The 16,297-nt window shown below is 40.3% G+C and overlaps 1 pseudogene; it reads left to right on the top strand.

Annotated features, from left to right (window-relative positions):
* The first annotated feature begins 9,374 nt into the window (after nt 1–9,374).
* On the top strand, nt 9,375–15,513 carry LOC129644481 (ferritin light chain-like; annotated as a pseudogene).
* Nucleotides 15,514–16,297: the final 784 nt, after the last annotated feature.

The raw sequence follows: 16,297 nt of genomic DNA, 5'->3' as shown, positions 1-16,297 counted from the left end.
GTGTCCCTGCTTCAAATCACCTGTAAAGTGGGAATTCTCTGGCAGTTCAGTGGTTAGGACTCCACACTTTTACTGCTGAGGCCCTGGGTTCAATCCCTGGTTGAGGAACAAAAATCCCACAAGCCATGCAGCTCAGCCAAAAAAAAAAAAAAAAAAATTACCTATGAGACACAATTTTGCCTTTTGTAGTAGGTGAGAAGTGCTCATTCTTTGGAAGTTATTCTTATTTCATATACGTGCAGTTGACTATCTTCACACATTTCCATCAGTTGTATCTCTCACTACACTATCTGGTTTTCCACCTGGAGGAACCAGTCATGGAAATTCACCTAATGAAATGATGAAGTCTAATTTGGAAGTTCAGCCACAAAGGAAAGAATTGTCTTTTGGGAAATGCTTTCTCCATTCAGAAGCAGGAGACTAATTATAAGAAAACACCTCAGCAGACTGAACTGAGGCATTAACATATTGGGTTAATGAGCATTTCCACCCTGAGGAAACTCAGAGAAGTTTCAACTGACCTTTGTGAACTTGGTTAACCAAACTCTGCTGCTGCTGCTGTGGCAGCCCACTCCAGTGCTCCTGCCTGGAAAATTCCATGCACGGAGGAGCCTGGCGGGCTGCAGTCCATGGGGTCGCTAAGAGTTGGACATGACTGAGCGACTTCACTTTCACTTTTCACTTTCATGCGTTGGAGAAGGAAATGGCAACCCACTCCAGTGTTCTTGCCTGGAGAATCTCAGGGACAGGGGAGCCTGGTGGGCTGCCGTCTATGGGGTCGCACAGAGTTGGACACGACTGAAGCGACTTAGCAGCAGCAGCATCCTTCGAAGTCTAATTTAAAGGTTGCTTAGAATACATTGTAGACTGAGTGATACTCAACCCTGGTCTCTCATTTAAAACAACTTGAGTTGTACATATTTACTTTATTTTAAATGCTCATTCCCTAACCTTTATCTGAGAGTGCTTTGATGGAACATATTTGGGGTAGGTCACCAGTGTTTGTATTTTTAGAAAATGGGACAAGTGATTCCTATGCCAACCAGGATTTAGAATCAGGATTTGGAATGAAGAAATCTGCTCCTAACCAGGTTTGCCATAACTAGCTATTATACTTTCCATGTATGCAAGCTCAGTCATCTCCAACACTTTGCGACCCCATGGACTGTAACCCACCAGGCTCCTCTGTCCACGAGATTTCCCAGTCAAGAATACTGGAGAGGGTTGCCATTTCCTTCTCTAGGGGATCTTCCTGACCCAGGGATGGAACCCACATCTCCTGCATTGGCAGGCAGATTCTTTACCACTGAGCTGCCAGGGAAGCCCAACTAACTACTTTAATCTTGAGCAATTCCCTGAAGTCTGTCTGAGCCTCAGTTCCTTGGTAAGAAAAGAGGGATAGTAATAATCATAAATACCTCCAAATATCTTCGTGTGAGAGAAAAACCTGACATTCCATATTTCAAAAAAGCGCTCCAAAATATATGTTATTATCAAATCCAATAGTCACCTATTTTACTCAACAGCTTTCCAACATAAGACTTATTTGGCCTCCCCCTTTTTGAAACACTGCCTTCTCATGGCTTCTCTAATGTGACAGTCCCCTGGTTCTCTTACCTCAGGGACTGCTCCTCTTCCATGTAGCTTCCTTGTTTCCCCTGCACTGTTGGGGCTCTAAAGGTTGGACCACCAGGCCTCAGTCATGGTTCCCCTTATCTTTTCTACATATACTTTCTCCCTTGGCAATCCCATCCAGTTTTGGGAGATCTGTGATTTAACATAAGCATCCCAAAATGTATATCTCTAGCCCTCATGTTTACTAGCTATCTAAATGCCTACTTGACCTCTCCTACTTAGACCTCCACTTGGAGGTCTAAACTATCTCAAACTGAATACATCGGAAAGGAAATTCCTGATTTTCCCTCCCCAAACTGCTGCTCCCACTAATCCTTTCCCTTTCAGTGTGTGGTATGTGTGTGTGATTTACTACAAGGAATTGGCTTATTTGACTATGAAGGTTGTCTAAGCAAATCCAAAATCTGTTGGACAAGCAGACAGGAAGGGAAGATTGGGCGGGCTCACACTGTGAACTTCACAGCCCTAACTGTTCTCTCTCTCTTTTTCAAACCATCTGACAACAGGCCAATAATCAAGTCAGTCCAAGAATATTCCATACTCCCTACCATCCCTCGCACAACCTCCTCAAAAAATCTACTCAAAGAGATTTCTGAGTCTATCTCCCTCACTTTCTTTTGGGCCACAGACTTTAGTTAGGTTGCTTGCTCAATGAATGCAGCTGTCCCCAGAAAGAGATTTCCTTTTTCATATATGATTTGAGTTGCATGGATATAGAGGACCACACTAGACCAAAATTTTTCCTACTTGAGTTAATCTGCCTTTCTGAATCATTCACGTGATAACTAAGTTCACTTGGTTCCTAATTGCATAAAATATTGTTTTAAAGACAAAACCTTTTTTTTATTTATAATCCATGAGTTGTGGGATTTTTTACTCTGTAAGATTCTTATCCTAAAATACTTTCTTGGGTTTAAAAAAGAAACATCAAATACATTTTTCTCTCTTGAATCACAAGATACAGAATGCTTAACAATATCTCTAGGGAAAAGACTTCTTATTGAGATATAAGTGACATATAATACTATATTAGTTTCAGGTGTACAACATAACAGGCCTTCCCTGGTGGCTCAGTGGTAAAGAATCCACCTTGCAGTGCAGATGATGCAGGTTCAATCCCTAGCCCAGGAAGACGACATCCAGCTGCGACTAGGACTCAATACAGCCAAATAAATTAATAAATAGACATTTTTTAAAAGTTAGGCTAAAGATGAAAATGTAAGACATAAAACCATAAAACTCCTAGAAGAAAACATAGGGAAAACATTCTTTGACATAAATCTTAGTAATCTCTTCTTAGATGAACCTCCCAAGGCAAAAGAAATAGAAGTGAAAGTGAAAGTGAAATCACTCAGTCGTGTCCAGACTCTTTGAGATCCCATGGACTGTAGCCTACCAGGTTCCTCCATCCAAGGGATTTACCAGGCAAGAATACTGGAGTGGGTTGCCATTTCCTTCTCCAGGAGATCTTCCCAACCCAGGGACTGAACCGGGTCTCCTGCACTGTAGGCAGATGCCTTACCGTCTGAGCCACCAGGGAAGAGCCTCCCAAGGCAAAAGAAATAGAAGTGAAAGTGAAAGTGAAGTCACTCAGTCGTGTCCCAACTCTTCACGACCCCATGGTCTGCAGCCTACCAGGCTCCTCTGTCCATGGGATTTTCCAGGCAAGAGTACTGGAGTGGGGTGCCATTGCCTTCTCCAAGGGAAGCCTGGTGTGCTGTAATTCATGGGGTCGCAAAGAGTCAGACACAACTGAGCGACCGAACTGAACTGAACTGAACTGAGACCAAGTCCTTCTACAAAGTATCACATGTGCCTAACAAACTCCATTTATATGTCAAATTCAACAATTGTTGTTGCTGTTCAGTGGCTCAGTCATGTCCAACTCTTTGTGACCCCATGGACTGCTGCACGCCAGCCTTCCCTGTCCTTTACTATTTTCTGGAATTTGCTCAAACTCATTTCCATTGAGTTGATGATGCCATCCAACCATCTCGTCCTCTGTTGTGCCCTTTTCCTCCTGCCCTCAATTTAGCCCAGCATCAGTTTTCCAATGAGTAGGCTCTTCGCATCACATGGCCAAAGTATTGGAGCTTCAGCTTCAGCATCGGTCCTTCCAATAATCAGGGTTGATTTCCTCTAGGTTTTAACAATATCAAAACCCAATTCATTCTCTGTTGCCATCACACTTGCTCCCCTTTCTGCATTCTCTATGACAGTTAATCTAGCATTTAATCAGCCACACAAGCTAGAACACTGGAAACTCATTCTATATTATTTCCACTTTTTCATCTCCTAACATCCTATCCCCATGTTCTGGCAAATTTACCTCTTAAATACTTCTTGAATTTGTCCAGTTCCTCTGTCCTTAACACTCCTGTTTTGTTTCAAAGTCTTTATCATCTACCACCTAGAATAATACAGCTTCTAACTGTTTTCTCTACCTCCTGGGAAGCAACCCTTATTTCATACTGTTGTTGCTAGAAGTTACCATTAAAATGCAAATCTGATGTTTATGCTACTACTTATCAATGGCTTCCTCCTGGCTACAGGATAATGTCTAAGCTCCTTATCAAGACAAACAAAACCCTCCTGGACCTGGTCCCTGTCCATTTCTCCAGTCTAAAAACACATCCAACTTCAAATTTTACACTTTATCCCAGAAATACCAAATCTATTGTTTCTCTTCTCCTTTGTATATGTATTTCTTCTGGCCAACAAACATCCCCATCTTTGTAACATAGCTGATTCCTACTAATCTTCCAACAAGCCCTGCCGGCCCTGCACTCCCCAGCTCAGATAACATTTGTCTAACCCAGACAGTTTCTCATGGCTGGGGGCTTTCTTTTATTCTTCTTTGTATTTCCCAGTGAGTAGCACACACACAGGCACATAATATGCATTCTGTAAATAATTCTTCTCACTTAAAAATAAAATGTTATAACTATATGATATTTTTTGTAAGCCTCACAGTAACCACAAAGGAAAAACCTGTAGTAGATACACAGAAGATCATAATAAAGGAGTCAAAGCCTACTGTCATAGTTATCAAATCATAATAGAAGACAGCAAGGGAGCACTCAAGGAACAAAGGATCTACAGAAAGTCAGAAAACAATTAACAAAATGGAAATAGGAAGTCCCCACCTATCAAGAACTACTTTCAACATAATGGATTAAATTCTCCAATCAAAAGACATGGAATGGGAGTTCCCTGGTGACCTAATGGTTAGGATTCCAGGCTTTCACTGCTATGGTTTGGGTTTGATCCCTGTTCAAGAAACTGAGATTCTAAGAGCCACAGTCCCACCCCTCCCCCCAAGAAAAGACATGGAAGGGATGAATGGGTAAAAGAAACCCAGTGATGTGCTGCACAAAGAGTTTCAGTTTAGCCTTAAGGACACACACAGGCTGAAAGTGAAGAGATGGAAAAAGATATTCTAAACAAATAGCAATCAGAAAAAAAAAAAGCAGAGACAAATTCTAGCAAAAATAGATTCTAAGCTAAAAATAGTCAAAAGAGACAAAACAGTTATTATATAAAGATAAAAGGGTCAATTCATCAGGAAGACACAGCAATATTAAATATTTATGCACCCAATATCAGAGCACCTAAATATATAAAGCAAGCACTAACTGAACTAAAAAAAGAAACGAACAGCAATACAGTAATAGCTGGGGAATTTCTCTTTAAAGAATTTAGCAAAAATTTTTTTATTGATGTATAGGTGATTTATAATATTAGTTTCAGGGTACAAAAAATGATTCAATTATATTGTTGTAGATTATTTTCCATTATAGGTTATAAGATATTGAATATGGTTCCCTGTGCATTATAGGTTATAAGATATTGAATACAGTTCCCTGAAAATCCTTATTGCCTGTCTATTTTAAGTATAGTAGTTTATATCTGTTAATCCCATACTCCTAATTTACCACTCCCCCTGTCCCTTTGCCCTTTAGTAACCATAAGTTTGTTTTCTATGTCTGTGAATCTGTTTCTGTTTTGTATGTTGACTCCTTTGTATTATTTTTTAGACTCCACATTTAAGTGATATCATATTTGTCTTGGTCTGATTTCACTAAGTATAATAATCTCAAGGTCCATCCATGTTGCTGCAAATGGCATTGTTTCATTCTTTTTATGCCTGAGTAATATTCCATTGTGTGTATGTGTGTGTGTGTGTGTGTGTGTGTATTTGTTGCTATTCAGTTGCTCAGTTGTGTCTGACTCTTTGTGACCACATGGACTACAGCACGCCAGGCTTCCCTGTCCTTCACCATCTTTTGGAGCTTGCTCAAACTCATGTCCATTGAGTCAGTGATGCCATCTAACCATCTCACCCTCTGTTGTCCCCTTCTCCTTCTGCCTTCAATCTTTCCCAGCATCAGGGTCTTTTCTAATGAGTCAGCTCTTCTGATCAGATGGCCAAAGTACTGGAGCTTCAGCTTCAGCATCAGTATTCAGGGTTGATTTCCTTTAGGATGGACTGTTTTGATCTCTTTGCAGTCCAAGGGACTCTCAAGAGTCTTCAGAACCACAGTTCAAAAGCATTGATTCTTCGGTTCTCAACCTTCTTTATGGTCCAATTCTCACATCCATACATGACTACTGGAAAAACCATAGCTTTGACTATATAGACTTCTGTCAGCAAAGTGATGTCTCTGTTGTATATCTAGATATACATATAGATAGATATCACTTTTTAATTCACTCATCATGGATAGACATTTAAGTTGTTTCCATGTTTTGGCTATTGTGAATAGTACTGCTATGAACATAGGGGTACATGTATAATTTTGAGTTATAGTTTTGTCCAGGCATATTCCCAGGAGTGGGATAGCTGGATCATATGGTCATTCTATTTTTAGTTTTCTGAGGAACCATACTGTTTGGAAAGCAGTTTTTAAGTTGGACGCATTTATGTCTCAAGTTGGGGTTTTGTTCATAACAAAGAAGGTTAGATATATGTATACAGGAAACTGAAAATCTCAGTCTCAATGATTTAAATTTTAACCTCTAATTTTCAGAGGTCCTTACAGAAATAAAAATTAATTAGCCAAAGAAACAAGAAATGTTAATAGTGATAAACTTAGAAAATGTGACTGAATTACTTGTTGTTGTTGTTTAGTTGCTAAGTCGTGTCCGACCCTCGCAACCCCATGGTCTATACCCCTCCAGACTCCTCTGTCCATGGGATTTCCCAGGCAAGAATACTGGAGTGGGTTGCCATTTCCTTCCCCACTGAATTACTTAGTTGTACTCAATAATGTTTTGTTTTTCCTTGAAAAATGAGACCTTTCGATCAGTTTAATATTACAGAGCCAGATAAATTAACAAAAGCTCAGTAGTTTCTCCCTCCCACCCCATAAGCCTGGCTGTTTTGTTTTGTGAGTCTTCCTTCTTTTTGTAAGCTAGCAAAGACTAAGAGATGAAAAATTCCTTAAAGTGCAAATTTTTGGAATTATATTTGTAACAAAATTTGTAATATTTGAAAATTTTAAAAAATACAAGTTCATCTTCCATAATCAATGAAAGAAAAAAAGTGGGAAGTGGGTTTTTCCAGGTTAATTGTACCTAAAGAAACATGATAAGTAGGCTTGACTATAGACCTTGCTTCAATCTTGTTTTTCAACAAACTGAAAAAAAGGACATGTGCGAGACAGAAATTTGTGTCTTTGATGACATTAAGGAATAACTGTTCTTTTTGCTAGGTATGAAAATGAAATATTTTTACATAAGATGTCCATATTTTATAGAGAATTGTATAGGAGTAAAATACCTGGGATTTCCTCAAAAAGCTTGAAAAAGAAAAAAAAAAAGAAAGGAGGGAGAGAAGGCAGGACAACCAAAGGAAAAAAGAAAAGACAAGTAGTGTATGGCTTGGTAATTATTGAAAATGGGACGATGAGTATATGAGGGTACATTTATTCTTCTCTCTATTCTTATATACATTTGGAAAATCTATAAAAGTCAAGAAAAATATCCAAAAGACATCAGATTAAAAGTGGAAACAATAAATTTAAGTGAGATTACTGTCCAAGTAAACTACCCTTTGAATATGCCAAACCTCATCATTTTTATGAGTAAATCAATGACACATAATCCATAAAAATTCTCAAAGGGATTTTACATCTGTGAAGCACAGAAAAATCATGACCTACATTCCTTTTGATGTTCCTCGTTAAATCATTTTTCTTTTCTTAATGGCTTCAAAGTACCTGAAAATCTTATAGCTTTAAGGGTAATGAGCTAAGCTTGTTTTGATGTTACCCTGCCCCTTAAGACTTCACATCAGATTTCCTATTTCAAAACAGATTTAACATTTCAAAACCTATTTGAGGGTGAAGTTGAATATGAGAGGAATGCCTGGTAAGTAGTCTTTACTATTAAACATACTTTGAACACACAAAATGGACTAAACCTTGTACAAATATTTATACTGCGTAAGTATTTCACGCACCCTTTCCTTTTGTGCTTCATTCCTACAGTAAATGTTAGGTGCTCATTCTGTCAGCACTGCACTAGGCAAGCTTTAGGGATTAGCAGTCAATGAGACAGACGTTTCTTACCTTCACTAAGCATACAGTCTACTGAGGAAGACCCCAGAGAATTCCTAACCACTTCTGCTAGGAGGTGGTGTTTTACTGTGATTAGCGACCATTATAAATAATCATATCTTTTGATTTTTTCACTCCCATTGCCAACAGGACAAGCAATGCTAGTCAGTTTAGACTAATCAAAGTTCGAAACAGGTAAACTCTGGATATTCCTGATCATCAAAAGTGATGCCATGTAGGGCCCTGTGGGGCTCCTGGGAAGAGAGCCTTTCTGTGCCCCCATCCCCACTTCTTTGATCATAGGAAACAGATTTCATTTAGCCTTCATGACCTTCTTTGAGTTCCAATGGGCAGATTCAAGTAATTATTAATTAAGGAAGGGAGGGGATATAAGACCAAGAGAAGCATTCAAGAACAGCCTTGGGGCAAGGACCTGTTTCCCCAAAATGGATACACACAACAATGTGTTTGAGTTGTTTTGCACATACTGAAACCCTCTCTAGGTGGAAGAAGTTAATGATTATGACAGTATGCTACCTACAAACATGTAGACACCAGATTAATTGGACCTGAAGGCTGACAATGCTGATTCCTACTTACCTCACCAGAACCCATCAGAAGAATGTCCATAAATTGATCACACCCTCTTGGAAAATATAAACCTTCTCACTATCTTCCCCAAGGGAAGGACACATGATTTTGAGGGTGTCTCCCTTTGCCTGGCAAAGCAATAAAATGATCCTTTTCTACTTCACCCAAAACTCTGTCCCAAGATTTGATTCAGCATTGGAGTACAGAGAAGCTGAGCTTTTTTGGCATCAAAAGCAGCTCCCATAGTCACCATTTAGAATTTGGTACCACTTGGTATAAGACATGAGAAGAGCTACATGAAAATACTCCAAGAAAATTACAGCTGTAACAGATTTATATAGGTTTTCAGTGTGGCCTGATAAGATTGCTACACACTTGGTGCACTTGGCAGTCCCACGGATCTCTCTTTTGCTTCAACAGTGTTTGGATGGGACAGACAGAGAGATGCCTCTTGTTCCAGCCTCTGACCACCCTCCGACCTTTTTTTCCAGTGGCAACCTCTGGAATCAGCCACTCAGCCAGCTATCCTCAGTCACCAGGACCAGACAACACCATATTTTGAGCTTAATTCCTCATTACCAATCAACCATGAGCTCCCAGATTCACCAGAATTACTCTACCAAGGTGGAGGCCACCATCAACCATCTGGTCAACCTACATCTGTCCTTCTACAACTAGTCTCTGTCTGGGCTTCTATTGATATTTTGACTGCAAGGATGTGGCTCTGGAGGATATAGGCCACTTTTTCCATGAACTGGACAAGAGAAGCACAAGGACATCAAGTATCTCTTGAAAAGGCAAAACCAGCACGGCAGCCGTACCCTCTTCCAGAATGTGCAAAAGCCATCTCAAGACAAGTAGGGTAAAACCCAGGACACTATGGAAGCCACCACTCTCAAGGAGAAGAACCTGAACCACCCTTTCAGATCTGCATGCCCTGGACTCCCACCTTTGTGACTTCCTGGAGAGCTACTTCCTGGAAAAGCAGGTGAAACTCATCAAGAAGATGGGTGACCACCTGACCAAACTTCACAGTTCTGGCTGGACCCCAGGCTGGGTTGGGCAAGTATTTCTTGGAAAGGTTCACCCTCAAGCACAACTGGGCTTCCCAGGTGGGGCTAGTGGTAAAGAACCTGACTGCCAATGCAGGAGATATGAGACTAGGGTTCAATCCCTGGGTTGGGAAGGTCCCCTGAAGGAGGGCATGGCAACCCACTCCAGTATTCTTGCCTGGACAATTCCATGGACAGAGGAGCCTGGCAGGCTACAGTCTATGGAGTCACAAAGAGTTGGACACAACTGAAACGACTTAGCATGCAAGCACAGGTAGGAGCCTCCAAGCCCAGAAGCCACTGAGGAGCCCCTCTGGTGTTAGGACTTCTGCCTGAAGACCCCCTCTGCAGCCACTAGGCAGCTTTGGATCCCTGGATCCCTCTCCCAAGCCTTGGACCAAATGGAATGGGTGTATAAATTTAGCCCTTGTCTTAGTCAGTGATGAAAAATGATTCTTCTATAAGAAATTATCCCCAAAACTTATCAACTTAACACAACAAAGGTGTGTTTCTTGCTCTCATTACATCTGCTTTGTGTCCTGATAGCTCTCCAGACAGAGGAAGAGAGGGCTAGAGAAACAAGCAGCAGAAATGAACTGCCTCCATGTAGGACTAACACAGCATGTCTACTGACATTTCAATGACCAAAGCAAGTTATATGGCTCTACCCAACTTCAGTGGTATGAGGGATGAAATATATGCCTTAGTGTAGAGAGCACCAGAAACTGGGAGACTGTTGACATTAGTAATGCCCACCATAGACCTAAACAATCATTGAGTTTTCTTCCCAGGGATATCAAATATACTTTCTTACTGGGGAAATGCTTTTTTCTTCCTTTATTAATCTCAATTTCCCTTGACATGGCTTAGCCTCTTCACAGGAGAGTCACAGGACAGTCATCACATTCCAGTGCTAAACAGCACTGGAATTACCTATCTCCTCTAATGTAAAGACCAGCAAGGTAATGACCATGTCCATCTTGCTCATACTGTATCCCCAGTACCTAGCACAGTGCTGGACATAAGGTAGATAAAGAGTGAATAATTTTATTGAGGCTTTATGCAAGACACTGTGCTAAGCAGGGAGATGGAACAGACTGGAATATAACAAAACCAGAATTCAAAGCCTGTGGAGAGATGATATGATAAACAGCGGTGAAGTCAAATTTTGTCAGGACAGAAGCTTATGCAAATTGGGGGGACCAATTTAAGAAAAAGAACAAAATTATAAATGTGAAATTAAGCACCTTATCCTAGAAGAGGTTCCTGCAGTGGCAGGGACTTGAAGCTTAAAGCTTCATCATTTCCACAATAAATGCATCTTTGATGGTAAGAGGACTAATGCACCAAATACTATAAAATCTCAGAAGAGTGATCAGAGATCTCTGCTGCTGCTGCTGCTGCTAAGTCGCTTCAGTCGTGTCCCACTCTGTGCGACCCCATAGACGGCAGCCCACCAGGCTCCCCTGTCCCTGGGATTCTCCAGGCAAGAACACTGGAGTGGGTAAAGATCTTCGCTAGGAAAAATCAAAGATTTCATAGAAAGGCGATAAAGTGTGAGCTTGATCTTATAGATAGAAACAAAGGAAAGGAATTTCAGGTGGAAGAAACATACTGAAACACACAAAGGAGAAAGAGTTAGACCTATTTAGTTCAGTCGCTCAGTCATGTGCGACTCTTTGTGATCCCATGGACTGCAGTACACCAGGCTCCCCTGTCCAGCACCAACTCCCAGAGCTTGCTCAAACTTGCTCAAACTCATCCTCCAATCGGTAATGCCATCCAACCATCTCATCCTCTGTGGTCCCCTTCTCCTCCTGCTTTCGATCTTTCCCAGCATCTGGGTCTTTACAAATGAATCAGTTCTTCGCATCAGGTGGCCAAAGTATTGAAGCTTCAGCATCAGTGTCTATATATGGAATAGTGAAAAGTACTGTACTGTTTAACTAATGAGAGGTTGGGTGGGGAAAGCCTTAAAGGCTAGTGGTTCTCAGAGTGTGATCCTGCACCAGCAGCAGCAGCATCACCTGAGAACTTGTTAGAAACTCTTGATTGATGCTTTTGAACTGTGGTGTTGGAGAAGACTCTTGAGGGTCCCTTGGACTGCAAGGAGATCAAATCAGTCAATCCTAAAGGAAATCAACCCTGAATATTCATTAGAAGGACTGATGCTGAAGTTGAAGCTCCAATACTTACTTTGGCCACCTGATGCAAAGGGCCGACTCATTAGAAAAGACCCTGATGCTGGGAAAGATTGAAGGTAGGAGGAGGAGGGGACAACAGAGGATGAGATGGTTGGATGGCATCACTGATTCAATGGACATGAGTTTGAGCAAGTTCTGGGAGACGGTGAAGGACAGGGAAGCCTGGCATCCATGGGGTCACAAAGAGTCAGACACAACTGAGCAACTGAACAACAATAGGCTCCATCTCAGACTTACCCAACTAGACACTCCCGAGCTACAGCACAGGCCTCTATATTTTAACAATCACCTCCTAGTGATGCTGATGCAGTTAAAATTAGAATGCCTTAGGAAGTTACTTGAACATCAGATGAAGTTATTCTCAGAAATTTTATTTCAGGCTGTTTTACAAAATGGAGAGAAATAAGAAAAAAGAAATATGACAGAGAAAAAGTTTTCCTTATCTCACATCACATCTCACAAAATAAATTACAGATCAATTAAATAGTTAAAGTAAAAAATGCAACCACATCTTGTGTAGGAGAAAAGGTTATTTCAATGTAAGGCAACAACAGAACTTGGAAAAGATTAACAGACTTGATTTCACAATTTTAAATGTTTGAGCCATTAAAGAAAGTAAAAAGTAAAAACAAAACAGGAAGAAACACACGTTAACATACATCTCAGATAAAACATTTAAAATCTTAATTTTTTAAAAAAAGACAAACTTCACATAGTTTTGGAAGTTTTGGCCACAGCAATCAGAGCAGAAAAAGAAATAAAAGGAATCCAAATTGGAAAAGAAGAAGTAAAATTCTCACTGTTTGCAGATGACATGATCCTCTACATAGAAAACCCTAAAGACTCCACCAGAAAATTACTAGAACTAATCAATGAATATAGTAAAGTTGCAGGATATAAAATCAACACACAGAAATCCCTCGCATTCCTATACACTAATAATGAGAAAATAGAAAGAGAAATTAAGGAAACAATTCCATTCACCATTGCAATGAAAAGAATAAAATACTTAGGAATATATCTACCTAAAGAAACTAAAGACCTATATATAGAAAACTATAAAACACTGATGAAAGAAATCAAAGAGAACACTAATAGATGGAGAAATATACCATGTTCATGGATCGGAAGAATCAATATAGTGAAAATGAGTATACTACCCAAAGCAATCTATAGATTCAATGCAATCCCTATCAAGCTACCAACGGTATTCTTCACAGAGCTAGAACAAATAATTTCACAATTTGTATGGAAACACAAAAAACCTCAAATAGCCAAAGCAATCTTGAGAAAGAAGAATGGAACTGGAGGAATCAACCTGCCTGACTTCGGGCTCTACTACAAAGCCACAGTTATCAAGACAGTATGGTGCTGGCACAAAGACAGAAATATAGATCAATGGAACAAAATACAAAGCCCAGAGATAAATCCACGCACATATGGACACCTTAGGAGGCAAGAATATACAATGGATTAAAGACAATCTCTTTAACAAGTGGTGCTGGGAAATCTGGTCAACCACTTGTAAAAGAATGAAACTAGAACAGTTTCTAACACCATACACAAAAATAAACTCAAAATGGATTAAAGATCTAAACGTAAGACCAGAAACTATAAAACTCCTAGAGGAGAACATAGGCAAAACACTCTCCGACATACATCACAGCAGGATCCTCTATGACCCACCTCCCAGAATATTGGAAATAAAAGCAAAAATAAACAAATGGGACCTAGTTAAACTTAAAAGCTTCTGCACAACAAAGGAAACTATAAGCAAGGTGAAAAGACAGCCTTTGGAATGGGAGAGAATAATAGCAAATGAAGCAACTGACAAACAACTAATCTCGAGAATATACAAGCAACTCCTACAGCTCAACTCCAGAAAAATAAATGACCCAATCAAAAAATGGGCCAAAGAACTAAATAGACATTTCTCCAAAGAAGACATACAGGTGGCTAACAAACACATGAAAAGATGCTCAACATCACTCATTATCAGAGAAATGCAAATCAAAACCACTATGAGGTACCATTTCACTCCAGTCAGAATGGCTGCTATCCAAAAGTCTACAAACAATAAATGCTGGAGAGGGTATGGAGAAAAGGGAACCCTCTTACACTGTTGGTGGGAATGCAAACTAGTACAGCCACTATGGAGAACAGTGTGGAGATTCCTTAAAAAAACTGGAAATAGAACTGCCTTATGACCCAGCAATCCCACTGTGGGCATACACACTGAGGAAACCAGAATTGAAAGAGACACGTGTACCCCAATGTTCATCGCAGCACTGTTTATAATAGCCAGGACATGGAAGCAACCTAGATGTCCATCAGTAGATGAATGGATAAGAAAGGTGTGGTACATATACACAATGGAGTACTACTCAGCCAATAAAAAAATACATTTGAATCAGTTCTAATGAGGTGGATGAAACTGGAGCCTATTATACAGAGTGAAGTAAGCCAGAAAGAAAAACATCAATATAGTATGCTAACGCATATATATGGAATTTAGAAAGATGGTAACAATAACCCTGTATACCAGACAGCAAAGAGACACTGATGTATAGAACAGTCTTTTGGACTCTGTGGGAGAGGGAGAGGGTGAGATGATTTGGGAGAATGGCATTGAAACATGTATAACATCATATATGAAACAAGTCGCCAGTCCAGGTTCGATGCACGATACTGGATGCTAGGGGCTGGTACACTGGGACGCCCCAGAGGGATGGTACAGGGAGGGAGGAGGGAGGAGGGTTCAGGATGGGGGACACGTGTATACCTGTGGCAGATTCATATTGATATATGGCAAAACCAACACAATATTGTAAAGTTAAAAAATAAAATTAAATTAAAAATGAAAAAAAAAAGACAAACTTAGAAAAATGGACAAAGGACATAAACTGATCATTCACAAAAGAAATACAAATGGCCAGGAATCATATGAGAAAATATTCAAGTTTACAAAAAAAAAGTGCTCAGGTTTTTGGCAAATTATGCTCAGGGCGTGAGACTCTGTCAGTAATTTATTTAACAGAGGCTCACTATGGGAATTATCTTATTATTCACAAACCAATAGAAAACAGGTTAATATCTCTTAAGTCAATAAAGAAACATACTCCAAATCAAAGATTCATTACACTACTGTCCCAGGCAGAGAAGAGGTGAAAGAAATAAAATCCACATTTAGTTGAGGTGTACCTTTTCTATGAGCTTGTTCTCAGAAGAGTCGGCTTAGCCAACAGTGAGCTGATGTCCAGCTGCTGCCAGCGCGAAAGGCTCTCGAGGCCAGAGCACGACGCTAGTGGAACCAAGGCGCTGGCGGGCAAAACCACCTCCTCTTTCGCAGGACCGCCGCCTGGTTTTCATCACTGCAGGCAAAGAGGAGCCTTAAAAGTGGTTCCATACCACCCCCTTGTGGCCTCCACAGTATCTGGTCAAGAAACAACCCTCCGGGAGAGGGGGGAATGAAACCCTGTTCTTTACAAATTCCAGAAACCTGTGTCAATTCCCTATTCCGTGCCATAACTAAATATACTAGGATTAAAAGCTGCCTCTAAACCTCTTCGTACTTTATTCAGGCCATGTCAGCATTCGTAAATATTTATTTGAGCTGAGCACACACATAAACGTTATAAGATTGTAAAAATTGGGCCTCACACATTAGTCTCTTTCAAATATGATTTCATCTCCTGGGAGTTAGCTGATGGGGTCAGAGTAAGGTCTATGACTATTATTATCTGGTGGTTGATTGGTTAGTATGTGATAACCAAGAAAAGCACACACACGATCAAAGAAAAAAACACGCATTGCAGTCCTACTAGTGACCTTGGGTACATGATAATCCAGAAGGGCCGCATCATCCACTTAACAATCATTAATGAATAAATCCTAGTCTCTACACCCTCACAAGCTCAATTTACTAATTTGTAAGTTTGGACTAACAACCTTAACTCTTTGTCAAAAATATTAAACGTGTGATCACACCCCGTTCCCAAGTTTACTTCAGTCAGTTCAGTTCAGTTCAGTCGCTATCCTCTCTACATCTGCTCCTAGAAACTCAAGGTCAGAAAAAGTGAAATCATCTAATCCAATCCGCCATCATGTCACATTCATTCCACCAACATTTTTTGAGGCAGGGAATTAGGATAAAGACTAAGAATGACCCGCGATCTTTTAAATTTCCCCTCCTGCATTGCGGACGGCTGCCCTTTTCGTCCCCAACAGGCGGCATTCCACTCTTTGCGGTTTGAAA

The sequence above is a fragment of the Bubalus kerabau genome, chromosome 2 (assembly GCF_029407905.1).
Source record: "Bubalus kerabau isolate K-KA32 ecotype Philippines breed swamp buffalo chromosome 2, PCC_UOA_SB_1v2, whole genome shotgun sequence".
NCBI lineage: Eukaryota > Metazoa > Chordata > Mammalia > Artiodactyla > Bovidae > Bubalus > Bubalus kerabau.
The sequence above is the reverse complement of the archived record's forward strand: the minus strand, read 5'-3'. Positions and strand labels throughout refer to the sequence as shown.